Source organism: Centrocercus urophasianus, unplaced genomic scaffold, assembly GCF_019232065.1.
Source record: "Centrocercus urophasianus isolate 14NV4802_14NV808 unplaced genomic scaffold, USGS_Curo_1.0 seq_514, whole genome shotgun sequence".
In the NCBI taxonomy this organism is placed as follows: domain Eukaryota; kingdom Metazoa; phylum Chordata; class Aves; order Galliformes; family Phasianidae; genus Centrocercus; species Centrocercus urophasianus.
Window position 1 is genome coordinate 9418 of NW_024885105.1, and position 21942 is coordinate 31359.

Consider the following 21942-nt stretch of genomic DNA (forward strand, 5'->3'; position numbering starts at 1 on the left):
AATGGGCGGAACTGCGAGCCGTGTGGATGGTTATAACCAAGGAACCCGGTGATGGTATCCTGAACATCTGCACAGATAGTTGGGCTGTGTACCGGGGGCTCACTCTTTGGATTGCACAGTGGGCCACCCAGGAATGGACTATCCACGCCCGACTGATCTGGGGCAAAGACATGTGGTTAGATATATGGAATACGGTCAAACACAGGACTGTACGTGTCTACCATGTTTCTGGTCATCAGCCCCTACAGTCACCGGGAAACGATGAAGCCGACACACTGGCCCGAGTTTGATGGATTGAGAATTCACCATCTGAGAACATCGCCCGCTGGTTACATCAGAAGCTACGGCATGCTGGACAAAGGACAATGTGGGCAGCTGCTAAAGCCTGGGGACTGCCCATACAACTATCTGATATCGTCCAGGCATGCCAGGATTGCGACGCTTGCTCCAAGATGAGACAGAGATTGTTGCCCAAAACAACAGCCCATTTTGCTAGGGGACACAATCCTCTCCAGCGATGGCAGGTTGATTACATCGGGCCCCTTCCTCGCTCCGAAGGGGCAAGATACGCCCTGACCTGTGTTGACACTGCAAGTGGGCTACTGCAGGCCTATCCAGTACTGAAAGCAAACCAGGCATATACCATCAAGGCACTCACTCAACTGATGTCTGCCTATGGGACACCTCAAGTCATCGAGAGCGACCAAGGGACTCATTTTACTGGTGCAACGATACAGCGCTGGGCAGAAGAAAGTAACATCGAATGGCGATTCCACCTGCCGTATAATCCAACGGGGGCAGGCCTCATCGAACGTTATAATGGTATTCTTAAGGCTGCCCTGAAGACAGACTCCCAGTCCTTGCAGGGGTGGACAAAAAGACTGTATGAAACCCTGCGGGACCTGAATGAAAGACCTCGAGACGGCAGACCCAGTGCCCTGAGAATGTTGCAGACGACATGGGCCACCCCGCTTAGGATCCAAATTACGGGCACTGATCATCGGGTAAGACCCCAGATTGGTGACAAAAATAATCTTCTGCTCCCTGCCGCTGAGAATTTAGAGCCAGGTACCCATAAAATAAAATGGCCCTGGGAGGTGCAGGTAGGACCCAAGTGGTGTGGCCTACTTGCACCTTGGGGGAGACTATTGGAGGTGGGAGGCTCAGTAGTCCCTCCAGTAATAGGTACATGGCCTACTGATATTGTGGTCAACACTCCGATCTTCATTGCTAACGGGACCCCCCTCATGTCCCTGTGGCAGATCAGGACACCTCCTTTGGTGCCTGATATCGTTATGCAGCCACAGATATCCCGCTAGAAGGTGTGGTACAGGCGGCCAGGACGTGCCCCAGTACAAGCGGAAGTGTTGACCCAAGACAGAAATACGGCCTGTATCTTGCCCTGGAGAGCAGACCTTCCCCTCCTGGTTCCTCTGAAACATCTGTATTACTCCCTGTGAGTCTGTGAGCCTTCAGGACCACCGGAAGGAACAAAATGCCATCAAGTGTTCCAGTGTTGCTGTCAGATCACGTACAACACCCGGTGATGGTCTGCATGGGACATCACCCCTCTTGGTGTCTTCTGGTGAGCTCATCCGAAGGGTAAGCTCTTCCACTAATTCTCTTTTGTGGTCGTTGTTTACTTTGCCTAATTCTCTTGATTATATTCTAATTATAACATCTTGATATCTATTGGTTATACAATTATATTGTAATTATAACATCTTGATTATACAGGAGACATTCTCTTTCCCTTGAGTAGTGTTGAGCAGGGCTCTGTAGTAAGCCAGGCCCCAAATAATTTTTGCCTCCTTAGGTCTGCTGGAACTACAATGTCCCTCTCTTAAACACTTGCCTAAACTTTCAGGGTTCTACAGGTGTTCAGGAGTGAAGCTCCATAACACTGGAGGTGCCCACTTCTGTAAGTTTTCTCACAAATTTCTCCACACTCCCCACCACACAATATTATCTAGCTTTGGGGCAGATCCCCAACCAATATCGTAATGAGAAGCATGTTCAGGAAACCTAGCAGTATGATTATGCCAGTTTGGACATTCCAGAAATGTGCAAAAATTTTCAAGATAACCATGGAAAACCATGACAGAGTGCAAGGAAGATCAGTGCTGAGAAAGATAAAAAAGAAAAATCAGACTATGTTCTACTTTGTATTGATAAGCAGTGAGTGCCAAGTGAGAAAGAAACTATTGAGGACTAATCGACACTAGAGAAAGAAACTAATCTGACTGCAGTTCAGATGTATCATCTTGATTTTTTTGTCTTCTTGAATCACTGTCCTTGAGTTCTGCTACATGTACAATTACACTGCAATAATTATACGTTTATACATATACAATATACATACAATTAATAGTAGAAAACACCTAATACCTCAGATTAAAGCCATCTTAACAAATTTTAAAACCTTGCTCTATTGCACTCACAGGTCATTGCTCTTAGGAGGGCCCTAAGAGTCAGGCTGGACAAGGCTTTGAGCAACATGGTCTAGTGGGAGATGACCCTGCCTATAGCAAGGGGGTCAGAACTAGATCTTATAGGTTCCTTCCAACCCAAACCATTCTGTGATTCTAGATGACTCTTAGGTGTTCTGCAGTGGGAATCTGGAAACGCACATGGCAGAGTATATACTTCCCACGTATTATGGTGGGTTTCCTTATAAAAGAAAGGAGTCATCCTGACATGTAAAAAGCTCATTTATTCCTCAGTACAGTGGGAAAATGTATTACCACAATTCACATACGTTTCTGAATTGATGTCTCATCTACCAGTAGCTATTTAGTGTGATAATGGCGTTTGATAGATTGGACACAAACACCATTGTCACACTCCATAGCTCTGGCCATAGATCATAGTCCATAGAAGAAGTAATATGCACACATGCAGAATTCAGCACAGAGACTTCAAAGATCTGCAAAACACAGAAAAAGACAATGTGTAAGCATACTTAATATGTGGAGCATCAGCATTCTTACCATGGATGTGGGAAATGGGACTCACCATTTTTTTGTCTGGTAACTAGTAATCTAAAAGCTAAGTAGCTTTAAGTGCACATTTATAGGCAAAGGAAATGGACAGTCACCTTGAGAAAGTTATCAGCATGATCTTACGAAACAAATTTTTGAAAAGGGATTAATTATTCTCTACAAGGACTTGTGTCTTTCTCTTATTGATGGAGACAACTCAGAATAAATGTTTTACATTTAGACAACAATGTTACATGAGACGGTCAAGATGCTAAAGACAGTATTTGCTTTCCATATACTTGTTTTCGCCAGCACTTTAAAGCCAGACCACTTAGAAGACAGCAAGGTGATCTTTACTTCTTCTCATCATTCATATCCAATGTTGAATTATGCAGTGTAACTAAGGTACACAACTATTGTTTCCTCTTCTTTCCAGAACAGTTTCTTTTTTTGGTGGGACAGAATGCACTTCCATGTTTAATCTGTAAGTCAAATAATGTTTATTTTTGCTCATCCTTGGAGAATATTAAAAAGCAAACAAACTAACCTGTAAAGAGCCTATTCACAAGGACAGGTCTAAGAGCACAAAAAAGTTAGAGTATCACCTCACGCACAACAATTTGTTAAACCAATGCAGTTGTGTGCCATTAGCAGCCAGCATGACTTCACCGAGGGAGGGTCATGCCTGAACAATCTGGTGGCCTTCTACAATGAAGTGACATCAGTAGACAAAGGGAAGGAGACCAATGTCATCTATCTGGACTTGTGCAAGGCCTTTGAAATGGTCCCCCATCACCTCCTCACCTCTAAATTGGAGATACATAGATTTGAAGGATGGACTATTCAGTGGATAAGGAATTGGTTGGAAGTTCACATCCAGAGGTTTGTGATCAATAGCTCTATGCCCAGGTGGAAGCTGGAAACAAGCAGTGTCCACCAGGGGCCTGTTTTGGGTCTGGTACTCTTTAACATCTTTATCAATTACATAGATTACGGGATTAAGTGCATCCTCAGCAAGCTTGCTGATGACACCAAGCTGAGCAGTGCAGTTGATACAGCAGAAAGAAGGGGTACCATCCAAAGGGACATTGATAAAAATCAAAAGGAGGACCCTTGTAAACCTAATGAGGTTCAACATGGCTAAGTGTGGGGTTTCGCACTTAGGTCAATTTAATCCCAGATATGTATACAAACTGAAATAAGAACTCCTTGAAAGTAGCCCTGCTGAGAAGAACTTAGATGTCCTGGTTGATGGAAAAACTTATCATGAGCCAGCAGTGTGCACTTGCAGCCTAGAAGTCCAACAGTACCCTGGGTTCCATCAGAAGAGGGGCGGCCAGTAGGGGGAGGGGTTGTCCCTCTCTATTCTGCCCTTGTGAGGCCCAAGCTGGAGTATCTTGTCCAAACCTGGGGCTCCCAATACAGGAAAGACATGGAGCATTTGGAGAGGGTTCAGAGTAGGGCCACAAAGATTATCAGAGGGCTAGAGTATTTCTCCTATGAAGACAGGTTGAAGGAACTGGGCTTGTTCAGCCTGGAAAAGAAAGCTGTGGGGAGACCTCATTGTGGCCTTCTGATATTTAAAAGAAGTTCATAAAGATGAGGGAAATCAATTTTTTATACAGGTAGATAGTAATAGGGCAAGGGAGATTTATATTAAATGTCAGGGAAATGTGTTTTTTTTTTTTTTTTTTTTTTTTTTTGGGTTTTGTTGTTGGGTTTTTGTGTTGTGTTTTTTTTTTTTTTTTTTTTTTTTTTTTTTTTAACTGAGAGAGCGATGAGGTACTGGAACAGGTTTCCCAGAGTGGTTGTGGATGCCCTGGAGGTGTTTAAGGACAGGTTGAATGGGGCCCTGGGCAATCTGCTATAGTACTTGATCTAGCTGCTGGCAACCCTGCCTGTAGCAGGGGTGTTGGAACCTGACAATCCTTGAGGTCCCTTCCAACACAAGCCATTCTACAACTCTATGAAATTTGCAAAGCAGAAGAGAAAATATAGAAAGAGGAACATAGGAAAGGGAGGAGATTAGAAAATAGAGCTTAGGTAGCTGTTTTACCTTGCTCTTCTCTGTATTCACTTTCTCCTCAGTCTATAATGGGTCTCACCTAGTGTGATCATCTCTGCAGAAAAATATTGGCTATTAACTGGAAGAAACAGTGATCTATACAGATAGAAAGTAGTTTTGTGAACACACAAGCTAGCTAGTGAATGTTCATTAATAGCAGTAACAGTAGAATAGTACTAATTGTTAACAGTAATGAAGCCTGTTAATTTCAGGAAAAGGCAAAGAATTCCTGTATTCCTCTAGAATTAGTTAAAAAAAATATTTCAAGGAGAGCAGAGTAAATTAAATATTAATTTTCAATTTTGCATGAATTTGGGAAGTTTTCCTTCATGCAGAGTTGGGCAGTGGTTTTGTGTAGCTACATAAAGCTCAAACTTTCTAACTCAGAAAATGATATGTGGACTGGTTAGAAGAACCTTTTTGATGTATTCCTGAGAGAGGATGGAGTTGTCTTTTTGTGTCAGGAGAAGAAAACAGAACATATCACTGTAATGCTTTTAAGGTTTCCATCTCATTTTTTATGTTTAGTAAGTGCATTCACATGTTTGATGTATTTGGGAGCATTTGCTACATGTACATAAGAAAACTATACCCTGTAATAGACTTCTGGATCTGGTAGCATTTCAGCAAAAGAAAATGCTACTTGTTAAAGTATTTGAAGGGCAGACTTCACAGATCCTCAGGGAGCTCAAGGGTTTAGCCTTCCTGACTATATCATTTTTTAATCTTTCCTAACTCACTCCCCTGACGCTTTATCATTTTCATGCAGTAGCAGCCTTAGCACCTCTGCTCAATTCCCAGTCTGATGTCAGCACTCCCAACACACCTTCCAGCTGAGAAACAAGAGGGAGAGGTACGCATCTCTATCATCAACTGTAAAATCTAAATGTTAGACAGAACTGAAGCATATTGACTGAATGCAGTACAGCTATGGAGGGAAAACACATTTCTGTCCTTGTTCAGACCAAGTGGTCACCATTTTAAATATCAACTTCTGGAAGAAGTATGAGAAGCATTCCCTAGCTCAAATCAGGGCATGCTGAAGTTGGTGAGAATTGCAGATCTATGATACTCTGTCATACATACAGAGCAAAGATCAGGGCCCTGGCAGAGGCAACTCTGGGCTTTACTGTGAAATACAGAAAACAGCTAGGTAGATAAAGCAACTGCAAGCAGGCAGCTTCATAGTTCCACAACTACATGGAAACCACCAGCAATTAATTCAACAAGAATATTTCCGTGAACAAAAGGTAATGAAAGAAAGAAATGGCTGCAATCTTGGAATTGCAGTTGTAGTGGAGCAAGGAAACCCAAAACAAGGGAGTTAAAGGTCAGTATAGGGAGAAAGCAAAAAATACACATTGACACAGAAGAAAAACCAACTACTTTTTGCTTTTCTTCTGCTAGGCATTCATATAAAGAATATTATAAGAATGTTTCAGCTGAGAAGATAATTGCGAAGAACAAAAAAATTTTTCAAGCAGCATCTGAATGTAGATCACAAAAAGTTGTCCTTTCCATACATTCAGGCTTGGAAGCATCTCTGTAACCCCAGTGAAGTTTGGCCACATTTACTACCAGCTGTATTTTTATCCTAAGGCCACCTAATCTCTGTATTAAAAAGCGTGGGCTGAGATCACTACATACAAGACATTAAATCCTGCTAAATGACACAGGCCACAGGAATTTGCAGATACTTTGTTATTCCAAAGTGCTTATTATTCAAAAATAACTTGCGTATTTTTCTTTTTGTTGTCCATTTTATCATTCCTTTTCCTCACGTGAATCAAGCACAGGAAGGCACTTACCATCTCAGACAACTGCCAAGGGATCCTGTGGTGCACCACTGAGATCTGTCAGAATTGAGATGCTGTTGAACGACATTTTTCTGAATATCACTGTGCTCAGATAGTTGGAGATCCTGCTTTTCTTTTACTAGTTTCACAGCAGCGGTCAGCTGTTCAAGGTCTCTGTTTCCAGTGGACACCTTTGCCTCACCCTTTATGCGATCCTGAGATTTTAAAGTAAACAAGTCATTTGCTTTCTGATAAGTCATTAAAATATTGATGAGGAGGGGGAGGGACGTGGCCCTCACTGCACAGAGCACTTTAATTCAAATGAAGTAAAGAATGGGGGAAGACGCTCTGAAACCTCAGTTTTCTCTCCCTTCAAAGAGGTCATGTGGGTAGGGAAAACGAAAAATAAAAGTTCTTTGTTGTTGTTGCTTGTTTTGCTTATTAATCCTGGAAATGAAGAATGTTTTCTAGGATTTCATATTTGCTTACTTCTAGCAAGAGTGACTTCATCAGTTCCTCAGATCCCAGCATTAATCTTACTCTTCACTGCTGAAACTTACCAATCTGTTTACATGCTTAAATTGATTTACTGTCTTTTCTGCATAGGAATTTTCAGAGATCTCAAGGAATCTGTTGCATATTTGAAGTGGGTTTCATTTTCCAACACACCTATAAGAACGGGAAAAGTCTGACTTCAGTTAAGGCTGAACAGTAACAGAAAAATCAGGAATTATCACAGGTTTTAGGACCTAATCCAGATAATCCACAGCCAAACCACTGCACAAACTTCCAAATTTAAGCTATGATAAATTTCACATTTTTGGTGTAGGCTTCTATAGGATCTGAACCTGAGAGTTCTCTAAATGTAGACTAAGGTCTCACTTTCAGAACAATAACCTTCCTAAAAGTTAACTTGCTAGAACTTTGCTGCCAACTTGGATTGACGTGCTTCTACTCCATTAGAATATAAATATTTTATAGCAGCCTTAAGGAAAAGTAATGTTAAAAAAAAAAAAAAGTACAAATCTCACAGTAATACCTCACATAAGTGAGGAACCAGGTCACCTTACTGGTTTTGGATGGATGTGTCTATTTGGCAAAGGAAAAATGCCATGGAAGAGATTATTGCACTCTTGCTTACAAGCTTTAGTATCAATAGACTTCCAATAGAGCACAAAAACAATTTCAGTTCTTGTAAAGATACCTTACTTTCACCACACTGCCAGATCAAGATAAAACCATCCAGTAAATATAATAAAATGGTTTGGGTTGGAAAGGGACCTTTAAGATAACCTAGTTCCAACACCCCTGCTATAGGCAGGGACACCATCCACTAGACCAGGTTGCTCAAACCCCCATTCAGCCTAGCCTTGAACACCACCAGGGAAGTGACATTCACAACCTCACTGGGCAACCTGTTCTAGTGTCTCACCTCCCTCACAGTAAATAATATCTTCTGAATATCTAGTCTAATGTATGCTCTGCCAGTTTAAAACCATTTCCCCTAATCCTGTTGCTACATACCCTTATAAAAGGTCCCTCCCCAGCTTTTTTGTAGGCCCCTACAGGTACTGGAAGGCCTCTAAGGTCCCCGCTGGAATCTTCTCTTCTCCAGGCTGAAGAGCCCCATCTCTCCCAGCAAGTCCTCATAGGGGAGATGCTCTAACCCTGTGATCATCTTCATGGCCCTCCTATGCACCTGCTCCAACAACTCCATGCCATTCTTGTGTTGGGGGCTCCAGCACTAGACTCAGTAATCCAGGTGGGGTCCCACAAGAGCAGAGTAGAAAGGCAAAATCACCTCCCTCAACCTTCAGGTCACACGTTTGTCATGGAGTTGACTAGATCAATCTATGTCCGTGACAGGGGCGACAAGCCTCTGCCCTCCCCCCCCACCCCAGTCCCACAAAAAATGGGAAGGAAGGAAAGGAGGAAAAGAGCAGCGGCAACCATCTATGGAGGAAAACATGGAACCATGACATTCCACCCCTTATTCTAAATCGTTACATCACACTTAAAATATATATACATACATACAAACAAAAAATGATTACAGTGCATTACACACACATGGCTATATATATATATACATAGAATTAGTAACAGGGGTGGACTGGGCACGCCAAAATTGGCATAATTTGCAGAGTGTTTCGGACCGCATTAGTGTCTTACAGAATGAGGCTCGTTCACGAGCTGGAAAAGGAAAGTCGTTTATTTGTGCCGTTTTCGGGGCTGCTTTAAAAGCTGCCGTGGAGTTCCGAAATGAAAAGCATTCGGCAGAACTCCAAACCACAGAAGCACTACAGGAGTCGGTTAGAGTTACACAAGAATTGGTAAAAACTCTGCAGTATCAAATAGTTAATCTCGAGGAACAACTAGAAAGAGAGAAACATAATTCGGCCTTGTTGCAGATGGCTTTCAAGGAACTGTTAACTAGTAAAGATACTAGCGATACTGTCACCCATAGGTTGCCTCAAGAAAAAAACTTTTCCTCAGGAGGAACTACAAGAAATAAAGGAAAGACTAGACAAATTAGAAACCCCAATAGCCCCATTGCGTCCCTTGATAAAAACAGAATATACCTTCGATAACAGTGAGGATCTAGATCCTCAAATGAATGTTAAGGAAATTCCGTTCTCGGCCACCGAACTAGCAAAACTCAAAAAGGACTTTAGCCGCTCTCCAAAGGAATCAGAGACAGAATATGTATGGAGGGTGAGTCTCACTGGTGGCGACCAGATTCGGTTAACAGAAAAGGAAGCAGAGGGTTATTGGGGACCAGGAGTATTTTTAACTACTGGTAACAATCGTGCTCCCTGGTCATTAACGCAAAGGGCTGCCTATTGGGCAGGTGGTCTCAACCCTTTAGAAAGGGGAGACCCTCTTGCCATTACTGGAACTACTGACCAATTAGTAGAAAGCGTTCAAAAGGCTGCTTGTCTCCAAATGATGTATGATAGAAAGCTGCAGCCACATCATGAATCGCCCATGATGATGCTCGTTGATCCTGAGAGAATGACCCCTTTAATTAGAGGGCTTCCGGAATCACTGAAACCCATAGGCATACAATTACAAGCAAGGATACAAGCTATGTCACAGGGAGAAAGAACCCGGACAGTGTTAGAAGAAACTGTAACCCCCAACCATCTGCAGTCAGGATGCAGAATATGGACGTGGGGGGAGGTAGCCCAAGAGTTAATTAACTATGGAAGAAAATATGGGCTGGTGGTTTCTTTTCCCAGTAAATCTGAGCCAAGAGGTGTAAGGCTTGCAGCAGCCAGTCTTGCCCCCAGGCCACCTAGCCCAAAGCTCAGTGGGTCTGGAAGGGTCTCATTGCCAGTAAAAACCGGTAGGCGGAATATCTTTCATAAACGTAATGGACTTTGGACTCTGGGCTGGAAAAAGGGTATTCCACGAAATTTGATGGATGGATTGACAACAGATAGGTTAGAGAAATTAGTTAAATGGTGGCCAGAACAAAAGCTCGAGAATCTTGAGGAAAGCAAAACCCCAGGTCCTAGGGCCTCTCTCAGGGAGCCTGAATGGTTATCCAAGCCATTGGAAAGCTGATGTCTCCGCCCCTCCCAAGTGAGCGGGGTGGGGGCGGTGAAGGCTGGATGTATTAGAAAGCTCACAACAAAGGGAAACACTTATCTCCTGGGCCAGCCTGTATCGATTGGCTCAGCTAACCTGAGGCTTGTTTCCCTAACCTTAACGGGATACCTTAACAAATATCCTTGGAAGGCCAAGGACACCGCGAAAAAGGAATATAAAAATAACACTTGCTGGATTGCTCCCTCATTTTTTAACCATATTAACAAAGCCCCCCCAAAAAAAGGGCAAGTCGGTGTCTCGTTTTATTTTATTTCAGAATACTCCTATGGACCTTGACTGAACACAGAAAGGACTCTAATGTTTTGTGACAGAAATATTGAAAATGTGATCATGTTAGAATACTGAATATATCTCTTGATTAAATTTTATATTTTTACTGTGTTTTGTGTTGTTGTGGGTAGTAATGTTGTATCTCTATTTGTTATATTTATTTGTTATTGGTTATTGCCAAATGTATGGTTGCCTCTTTTCACTTTCTACTTTTTATTCATCATGTAACATTCGTGCCACCACTCCCGAGGTGTCACTGAGTGGTGTCTGTGGCAAGTTGATATTGTGTGCTGTTGCAACTCTTGTGTTTGTTAATTGTATGGTTCCGTGTTTTATAAGATGTGTTGTATCACCTATGTAGATTGTAACCTCCTCTATTGATGGGGAAGTCAAGCACATCAGGGCCCACCCTGATGAATCTCTTGTAATGATTGTATGAAACTTTTGATTCCCTACCCCCTTCTCCCCCCTTCTTTACCCCTATGCTTGGTATCTTTTTCTCTCACCATCATGGATCATCTGTGTCTCATTTTAAAGCAACCTTTGAGTCACGGGGTGGTGTAAGAGATTATTCTGTTAACTTCTGTGTCTCAAAGCTTGCTGGGGACACAGATGGACTTGTTCAAGTCCAGACAAGTCCCGAGCAAGGATTGTGAAATCCTTTGTCTGGGGAAATGCAGATGGACAAGGCCAGGGGCAAGAGAGCGAGATGAGCTGCAGCTAAATAGCTGTGAAGTGCTCCTTTGTGTGGACCTATCTCCGGATGATGGCCATCTCAGGGGGTACTCAATGACTCTTGCTCAAGGCCCATCCTTGTCACGTGGGCAGGAGAACAAGGAGGATAAAAGAGGAACTGAAAACCACGAGGATAGCTTTCTGACAACAGATTCCTCATGAAGAATGGAAGGTTTCTGACAACAGATTCCTCGCGAAGAACAAGGTTTCTGACAAGAGATCCCTCATGAAGAACGGAAGGTTTCTGACAACAGATTCCTCATGAAGAACGGAGGGTTTTCTGACAAGAGATCCCTCATGAAGAAGAACAGAGGGATTCCGGAAGATTGAGGTGATTCCTGCATACTGTCGAACTCTCCTGAGCCTGCTGCCTGGCCGCTGTTGCTGCTTCAAGAATTGGCTCCTCGACTTCCTCGTCTACCTGCCTGTTGCCCAAGGCCAGCCATGCTGCTGCTCCCCGTCTTCTGCTGCATCTGCCCGGGACCTTCAAACACCGTGCAACGGGACCACTGCTGGATCCTGCTGGTGACTATCCCCGCTTTACGCAACTCCTGCTTCTTTTCCATCTTTTCTATCGCACTCCTTCCCTTCCCCGTCTCCCTGATTAGGTCTTAGTAATAAACTGGATGCAACAACATATGAACCGTTGTTTCTTAATCTCACACCGGGTATACAGATATTAAAGAACCTCATCTCCCTCCTATAAATTGGAGCGAGACACATGATAGGGAATATCGTAAATCCACTCAATGCCATGATCTTTGGCCCAAGTATTTACAAGAGAGTTTCTCAAATGAGTCCCATTATGTGACTCAATTCTTTTCGGGGTGCCGTGTCGCCACAGGACTTGTTTCTCGAGACCCAGTATGGTGTTTCGGGCGGTAGCAAGGGGTACTGCATATGTTTCGAGCCACCCAGTGGTTGCCTCCACCATAGTAAGCACATAATGCCCACCATTGCGAGATCGTGGCAAGGTGATATAATCATCCTGCCCTGCCTCCCCATATTTACACTTTCGAGATCACCGTTCCTCCCAGAGAGGTTTCATCCTCTTGGCTTGTTTGATGATGGCACATGTTTCACAGTTATGAATAACCTGTGCAATGGCATCCATAGTTAAGTCCACCCCTCGGTCTCTAGCACATTTGTGTGTTGCATCTCTCCCTTGATAACCTGAGGTGACATGGGCCCACCGAGCCAGAAATAATTCACCCTTGTTCTGCCAATCCAGGTCTGTTTGAGCCACCGCAATTCTGGCAGCTCGGTCTACCTGATGGTTATTTTGCTGTTCTTCAGTAGCCCAACTCTTGGGCACATGAGCATCTACATGACGCACCTTTACTACCATATTTTTTGTTCGGGCAGCAATGTCTTTCCACAGTTCAGCAGCCCAAATAGGTTTACCCCTTCTTTGCCAGTTTTTTTGCTCCCACTGCTGTAACCACCCCCATAAGGCATTTGCCACCATCCATGAGTCAGTGTAAAGATAGAGCATTGGCCACCTCTCCCGTTCAGCAACATCTAAGGCCAGTTGGACAGCCTTTACCTCTGCAAATTGGCTTGATTCTCCTTTCCCTTCAGTGGCCTCTGCAACTTGTCGTGTGGGGCTCCACACAGCAGATTTCCATCTGCGATGCTTCCCCACACTACGACACGATCCATCTGTGAACATGGCATATTTATTTTCATTCTCTGGAAGTTCATTGTATGGTGGGGCCTCTTTAGCACGAGCTACTTCTTCCCCCGGTGGTGTTCCAAACTTTTTACCTTCAGGCCAGTCCACGATGACCTCAAGGATTCCTGGACGGCTGAGGTTCCCCATCCGCGCTCACTGTGTAATCAATGCAATCCACTTACTCCAAGCAGCATCAGTCGCATGATGGGTGGAGGGAACCTTTCCCTTGAACATCCAGTTCAATACTGGCAGTCAAGATGCCAGATGGAGCTGTTTCAGAACCGACTACTTCAGAAGCAGCCCGAACCACCTCATAAGCGGCTAAGATCTCCTTCTCCATTGGAGTGTAGCCGTCTTCTGACCCTCTGTACGCCCGACTCCAGAATCCCAGGGGTCGGCCTCGGGTCTCTCCTGAGGCTCTTTGCCACAAACTCCAAGTGGGACCGTTCTCTCCAGCAGCAGTGTAGAGGATGTTCTTTATACCCTTTCCCGTCCATACTGGCCCTAGAGCAACAACACGGGCTATCTCCTGTTTAATCTGTTCAAAAGCCTGCTGTTGCTCAGGACCCCATGTAAACTCATTTCTCATTCGTGTCACATAATAAAGGGGGCTTACAATGAGGCTGTAGTTGGGAACGAGCATTCTCCAAAAGCCCACTGCACCGAGAAAAGATTGTGTCTCTCTTTTGCTAGTGGGTGGAGACATAGCAGTGATTTTGTCGATCACATTTGTCGGGATGTGACGACGGCCATCTTGCCACTTTATACCTAGGAACTGAATCTCCTGGGCAGGTCCTTTCACTTTGCTTCGCTTAATAGCAAAACAAGCACTCAGAAAGAATTTGGATTAATCGCTCTGATTTCATGAAGAATTCTTCTGCTGTATCGCCCCACACAATGATATCATCAATGTACTGCAGGTGCTCAGGAGCACTGCCCTGTTCCAATACACTTTGGATCAACCCATGGCAAACAGTCGGGCTGTGTTTCCACCCCTGGGGCAAACGGTTCCAGGTATACTGAATGCCCCTCCAGGTGAAAGCAAACTGTGGCCTAGATTCTTTGGTCAAAGGAATGGAAAAGAAGGCATTATCAACGTCAATGGTGGCATACCATTTGGCTGTTTTTGACTCCAGTTTGTATTGGAGTTCTAACATGTCCGGCACAGCAGCACTCAGTGGGGGTGTGACTTCATTCAGGCCACGGTAGTCCACCGTCAGCCTCCATTCTCCACTGGCTTGACGCACTGGCCATATGGGGCTGTTAAAGGCGAGTGAGTTTTGCTGATCACTCCCTGGCTCTCTAGTTGATGAATCCACTTATGAATGGAGAGCAAGGAGTCCCTGATGGCACGGTACTGCCGCCTGTATACTGTTTTTGTAGCAATCTGTACCCGTTGCTTTTTTACTCATAGCAGCTCCACAACAGATGGATCTTCTGACAGGCCAGGCAAAACAGACAGCTGCTTAATGTTGTCTGTGTCCACAGCAGCTATTCCAAAGGCCCATCGATACCCCTTAGGATCCTTGAAATGCCCGCTTCTGAGATAATCAATACCTAGTATACATGGAGCCCCTGGGCCCGTCACAATAGGATGTTTTTGCCAGTCCTTACCAGTGAGGCTTATCTCAGCCTCCAACACAGTCAATTCTTGAGAGCCCCTGGTCACTCCAGAAATATGGATTGATTCTGTCCCTTCATGACTCGAGGGCATCAGAGTGCACTGTGCACCAGTGTCCACCAGGGCCTTATATTTCAGTGGTTCTGATGTCCAGGCCATCGAATCCACACAGTCCAATATACTCTATTATCCCTTTCCCCCTCCGACTGAGGGCAGGGCCCCTTTATTCATTACCTGTGGTAACTGGAGCAACTGCACTGGTGGTTGATCTGCCTGGTAATTCTTTCACCCGGGCTCGTAGTACAGGAGTAGGTTCACGGTGCCACTTCCTCATGTCTTCTCTATGGTCACGTAGGTAATACCATAAGACAGTTCGCGGTGTATTATCCCTTACTTGAGCCGGAGAGCGTCTACCTCTAACAGCTGAGATTTTTGATGGCGCACATGAGAAGGAAGGTTCATAGTCTTTAGTTAGGTGGGCTCGCATAAATTTCATCATCTCCTTCATCTCCTTCATTAGACTCTTTTGATTATCCTGATCTTCATCAAGCGTCTCTGATACTGCTACAGGTTTGTCATGGTTAATCAGTTGAGACACTTGTTCCGTCATTTTTGATATAGCAGCCACGGCCGCACGAATTGGGGACAGCAACTGTTCGTATTTTTGGAGCGTAACAGTTAATTCATAAACTAAGGGCGTTCTCTGTTGTTCGTTGTATCTGTCACACACTGACATTAGTGTAGAGGCATATTTGTCCGGCGCTGTTGTCACTATTTTCTGCCATATCTCAGGCGTCGTCCTCTCTTTTTCAGGGTTGTGATCATAGAGTGGGTGGTTAGGAACAAAGTCAGGGTCATACAACATTTCCACCATGCCTATTTCCCTCAAATACTGGATACCCTTTTCAACTGTATCCCATTTTTTCATCGCAATCTTCAAGCCATTTCTGAAGGGGTACTTTTCCTTCACGGCTATTAACACTCGTTCCCAGAGGGAGGCAGCCTCATCTGAACATCGACTAATTCCTCTATCAATAGCTAGATCTCTGGCAATGGCACCTAGTTGGTGAGCTTCATTACCATCCAGAGACAAGCTATGGGCCCCACTGTCCCAACAGCGAACCAACCAGGAAACAAGAGTTTCATTCGGGTGCCGTGTAAACTCCTTTCTTGAACCTTGGATTTCAGTCATCTTTAGAGGCTGGTGAATAGTAATAGAGATTTCCTCTTCATCACTCTCTTCTGCATGTCTCCTAGTTTTTCCTTTTGCCTTTTGCGATGGTGGTGGTTCTGAGGAGGGCCCCTCGCCTGGATCTTCCTCCACCTCCTCCTCCTCTTGTTCTCTTTTTCGTTCTAGGCGTGAAGACACTCGCTTCCATTTCTTGCCCTCCACAGGAGCAACTGGTATTGTTCCTGGTGTCTCCTGTGATTGATTAGATTTGACTTGGGGATTTTCCCCTTTGGCTTGAACCTCAGCTCGGAAACTCTCTCTCTCCAGAATGGTATTATATAGGGCACGGTAAGCACAAGCTAAACCCCAACTAAGTTGTACCTCCTTAGATTTATGTAAGCCGCATCGTCCCTGACTCAAATACTGGCTTAGTTTCTCAGGATCCCACAGGTGTTCAAGAGTAAAAACCCATGACACTGCAGGTCCCCATGCCTTCTAAGAACTTTCCTAAACCTCTCCATATTCCCTGCCAGTCATCATTCTCTAGTTTTGGAAGAGACTCCTTCCTCTTAATATTCACAATTATGAATACAATCAGAGAACTTAATGACACGCTCACCAACATGAGTATTAATTCAAAATTCGAAAAACGTTTGACAAACCGAGAAGAAAACCCGGAGACTGGTCTGAACATCGTGTTGTTTGTAAAATTAGCTATTCCATTTGGGATGTAGCTGTTTGTGAAATTAGCCATTCCTTCTGGGATGTAAATGTCAAAATTCAAATCGTACCACATTGCATATAGGTAAAATATAGGTGTCTCCATCAGTGTCATTAGGTAGCTATATACGGATGCAATTCCAAAACACATAAGAGTGCTCTGGATTATTGGCCAGTAGGTTGTGAATAACACCATTGCTTTTAATCCTTTACCCAGCACCCCTACAATAACGAGTGGGTTCATCGGTGGTGCCTGCTAAAAAGGGGTTAATGAATTGAAGCTAACAAGAGGAGGGAAAAAAAAAAAAAAGAAAAAAAAGAAAAAAAGCACTACCCCGACTAAGTAGTGCTCAAAGTTTAGAAATATCCCAGAACGCTGGCAGTACGCCTAATCTTTCAAGGTCAGGTTTTCCAGTACAGAAACCTGAACTACTGATAATGCTCCCTAACGAAGCTCTCTAAGAGCAGAGAGAAAAAGAGATTCTTTCTAAAAGCTAAAAAGTAGCGAGCCCCACGTTGGGCGCCAAAAATCTGTTACGGAGTCGACCAGATCAATCTATGTCCGTGACAGGGGCGACAGGCCTCTGCCCTCCCCCCCCCCCCACCCCAGTCCCACAAAAATGGGAAGGAAGGAGGGAAGGAAAAGAACAGCGGCAACAATCTATGGAGGAAAACTTATTTTACTATAATATTGGAATACAAGATAACACAATATATACAATTTAATTGAAATTGAGATGAATAAATCAGACAAGATGAGAGAGTTCCCGGGACCACATCAAACCTGAAAAGCTTGCACCAGCTAGGAAAGCACCCTCCAGCACCCACTGCAAGGCACTAAGAGAGCGCCCCCCACCCAGAAGGGCCAGATCCCGTGACTTCTGTAATGTACAGGTATAGGTACCTGGAATGGGGGAATTAACACTTTAACGCCCCATACACAACATGATGTTTCGATGTGGAATACTGAAACCCAGAAAACAAAAAAAAACATAAAACCATTACATTGCATAAACTGCACCACTCAGCTTGGTGTCATCTGCAAACTTGCTGAGGGTGCACTTGATCCCACTGTCCATGTCGCCTACAAAGATGTTAAATAACACTGGTCCCAACACCGATCCCTGAGGAATGCCACTCATCACTGGTCTCCACTTGGAGACTGAGCTGTTGACTGCAACTCTCTGTGTGGAACTATCCTACCATTTCTTATCCAGTAAGTTGTCCATCTGTCAAATCAATTTTTCTCAAGTTTGGTGACCAGGATGTCATGTGGGACAGTGTCAAACACTTTGCACAAGTCCAGGTAGATGATGTCAGTTGCTTTTCCTTTATCCACTGATGCTGTAACTCCATCATAAGAGGCCACCAAGTTTGTCAGGCATGACTAGCCCTTGGTGAAGCCATGTTGGTTACCACCAATCATCTTGTCTTTATTTTCCATGTGCCTTAATAGGGCCTTCAGGAGGATCTGCTCCGTGATCTTGCCAGGCACAGAGATGAGACTGACTGGCCTGTAGTTTCCTTTATCTTCTTCCCTTCTTGAAAACGGAGGTTCTGATAAGTTAGAACTTCATCAGACTGCCATGACCTTTCAAATATGATGGATAGTGGCTTAGCAACTCCATCCACCATTTCCCTCAGAACCCACACATGGATTTTGTTGGGTCTTGTGGATTTTTGTAGGTACTTGTGCACCTTCAGGTTCTTTAGAGGGTCTTGTAACTGATCTTCACTTACAGCAGGTAGATCTATCTTCTTTAATTTCTTACCATTGCTGTCTGCAACTTGGGTGGTATGGCTAGAGCCCTAGAGGGCAGTTCAGCAATCACCTTTGACCTCTCTCTCAGCACACATGGATGCATCCTATTGGGGTTTGTGGATTTATGCACGCTGATGATACATAGACACTTTCAGACCATCTCATCCTTCACCAAAAAGGAGCCTTCCATTCCCCAGACTCTCTCACTTCCAGGGTACAAGATTCTAAAGTGAAAAATCTTTTTCCAGTGAAGACAGAAGCAAAGAAGGTTTTCAGTGTCTCCACCTTCTCAGCACTCCTAACGTATAATCAATGAATATAGAGACATTATAATTAAGAACTATACAGGAAAGTTAGGCTAAGTAAGACTATTGCAACAGGACGATAATAAACAGAAAATGCTTTCCAATGTAGTAGGCTCACAACATTCTCCACAAGGAGCGATCTCCCAGAAGAGATCCTTCCTCAGTGGCAGTCAGCACTTAAATGGGATCTAGGAGAGGTGGAGCCAGACTCCACCCCTTCTGGCAGCACAGGTGAATTGCCTTCACCCACCTGTACTCCTGTGGCTGACTCATTGCTTGCCTCAGGTAGTCAATCAGAGGTTCAGGCAGTGATTCAGCAGTTCCCATACACCCCATTACCAGAACACCCCCCTCATTTAGTAGGGGACCCACATTTTCCCTAGTCTTTCTTTTACTGTTAACATACTTTAAAAAGCCTTTCTTATTATCCTTTATTTCTTTTGTCAGATTTAATTCCAGGTGGGCTTTAGTCTTCTTCATTGAAGCTGAAGCCCTGTTCATGACACTGTACCCTTAACCATTTATTGATTTTCTTAATTCTATCAGCCTTTTCCCTCCCCATCCAAGGTAGAAGACTACCTGTGCTCCTGAGTTCTTCAATGCTGCTCCCAGCTCCTTGTAGTCTCTCTTGATGTTGCTAACAGCTGTGTCACTGGTGCCTATTTGAAACAGCAGCAGCGGAGTTAGTAGTTTGTGGGACATACGAGGTCTGGCAGCCTCTCTTTCACATTCTTGACGCAGGCCCCAAGTAAGTAGCAGGCTTCTCTAGGTAGCGGGTCAGGGCAACAAATGGGTGCCTCTGTACCCCTCAGAATCATCCACCACTATCACCTGTCACTTTTCCTTAGTTGCCATAGTTATTATGCAGTGGGGAGCAGATCTGGCTGCCTTACTCAGTTCTGATGACTTACCACTTGCTGTTTCTTTTTCCTTCTCAGTCTGCAGAACCATGAAGCAATTCTGTGGAGGTACCTCAGGCTTTGAGGCAGACTTTTTCCTCTTGCTAGTTTTTCTCACAGCAATTTGCCATTTCTCATCACTTCTCCTCCAACTGGATGTGCCAGTGGGGGAGTTTGGGGCTGTTTGGCCCCAGACTGTGGATTCAATGCAGGTTGCATGTGAATTTGGCTGACTCTATCTTTGTCTCCATGGTAGTACACAGCCTTTTGACTGTCTCCTGCAGGTCAGTCAATTATTACAGAAGTTCCTCCACTTGGGCACATCTTACATAGATGAGTTTGCCAGTCACCTCTGAACCAGGAGAAAGGTCCAGTCACAGACCAGGGTCTGCACAGATGCTTCTTCCTTCAGCAGCTCTGAGTGGAGATACTGGTCATGTCCCAGGTAGGTGGTGCATACCCTCCTGCCAGAGCTGCAGCCTTAGCTAAACATTGAGTGCTTACCATTCTGCTTCAAGGGTCAGTTGGAATGAGTACCCCTCACTTCTGAAGCTGGCAGAATCTTAGTGCCCTGCCATGTGAGCTACTAACTCAATATGAACTCCAAGTATCAGAGCTCTCCCTTCATGAACATAATAGATTTGGACACGTAAGACAATACTGTGTAATGGAAAAAGCAAAATCAAAACTGATATACAAGGCCACTAGAACACCCTCATATTTACCCGTTTATGGCATGTCTTTTCTCCTTTCAGTGGACTGTAAGTTTGTCATATCAAGCACTGTTTCCTACCATTTCCTAAAACTCTGCCTAATCAGTCTCAGATACACCAATGACACAATTAATAACAGCAGATGACACACATAAAAGAAAAAAGTGCTGAACTACGCTTTCAGTGCAATTAAGGAGCTGTATTTAGAGGTTTTTAGCAGTCTTATAACTACATTTATATTTCAAGAATAGTTTTTTCACCTTATAAAAAACTCCACAATGTATCATTATTAGGGATACAGTGACACATTTTTCTAACCTTAGTTGTAAAAGCAACGTTATTACCTAATGTAGATGATCTGACTGCATCACTGTACCATTTTCAGTTTTGTTAAAGATTTTAATTAACACAAAGCACAAATGAGTAATGTGAACAGGTGGTATTTGGGAGGAAAGAAAAGAATGAATGAGACCAGAAAAGAAAGCACATGCTTCATCCTTTGTGCTATGTGATGGGGTATTGGAGAAAGGTACTGAAATTAAGAGTTTTATAAGATCACAGTCCTAGATTGCTTGTTTTCAGTGAAAAGTGTCTCAGCTGGGACATATACATGCAGTATAAATAAGATGGAATTAACAGTGGTAGCAGCAGCAATAGCAGTAGTGGTGGTTCAAAGTCCATTTAAATAGTATAACGAGGTCTGGGGAAAATACTTCAAGTCACCTATAGAATTATACCAGAATCCTGTGTGCAAACAACACATCATTCTGAAAATGCAGAGATGCATCTACAGGAGGTGTCTGTCAATATGCTTATTGAAAATGAGAGCTCAAAAAAAAACCTCAACTAAAAATAAAACAAAATGCCACTATGTTCTCCAAAAAAATAGCAGAGAAAAACTAAAATGTACTACTTTTAATCACAGAGGAAACATCACTTACTCGGTGTTTCTGGGGTTGTGTTTCTGAATAAAAGCTGTCCTCAAAATGGCAATCTGCCACTGTAAGTGAAATACTGCTTACTACACATGGAGCCACCGATGGGAGTCTGAAACAGCATTGCAAAATTCATTACTGTTGCAGACTGGTTTTGGTACAATTCTTTGACATTAAATGCCAAATTATTTGGAAATTCCTGAAAAAAAAAAAAAAAAAAAAAAAAAATATAAAAAAAGCATTGTTTTGTTTAAATGTCAGCAAAGGTAACACAAGGACAAATAATGCAATACATGTTGCACATTCATTCAAGGGCCAAACTCTTCCCTTGAAAATATGTAGGTATGACTCAAATCAAAACTATCTAACTTTGAAGTTCAGTATGACTTCAAAGGTAGCGTTGCTCAAAGCAGAGAAGTGGGCCCTTTGGTCTTTTCTGAGCTAAAGAATTCTGTGATTCTCTGACTCTGCTTTACGTGCACAGCTCCTGTTAACTAATGTCAACACTGAAATTTGGTCCACACAAGAGTTCTTTCCTGTCATTTTTATTGTATAAAATATTGAGGATATAAAACATGAAATAGAACTCTGAGGAATTTTTTCCAAGTAGAAAGATTGAAAGAACCCCAAAACTGAAGGAATGATAATTTACCACAGAGGGACATAGGTCACTCTGAAA

At 43.6% G+C, this 21942-nt stretch overlaps 2 long non-coding RNA genes across 2 annotated transcripts; both read right to left on the minus strand.

Annotated features, from left to right (window-relative positions):
- Window positions 1–2693: 2693 nt before the first annotated feature.
- On the minus strand, window positions 2694–7046 carry LOC122169334. The gene is made up of 3 exons (XR_006171551.1): window positions 6855–7046; window positions 5038–5101; window positions 2694–2926 (listed from the first exon to the last, which is right to left on the minus strand). It is a non-coding gene; the product is annotated as an uncharacterized LOC122169334 (long non-coding RNA).
- An 11071-nt stretch (window positions 7047–18117) lies between these two features.
- LOC122169333 lies at window positions 18118–20054 on the minus strand. The gene is made up of 3 exons (XR_006171550.1): window positions 19628–20054; window positions 19296–19375; window positions 18118–18709 (listed from the first exon to the last, which is right to left on the minus strand). It is a non-coding gene; the product is annotated as an uncharacterized LOC122169333 (long non-coding RNA).
- Window positions 20055–21942: the final 1888 nt, after the last annotated feature.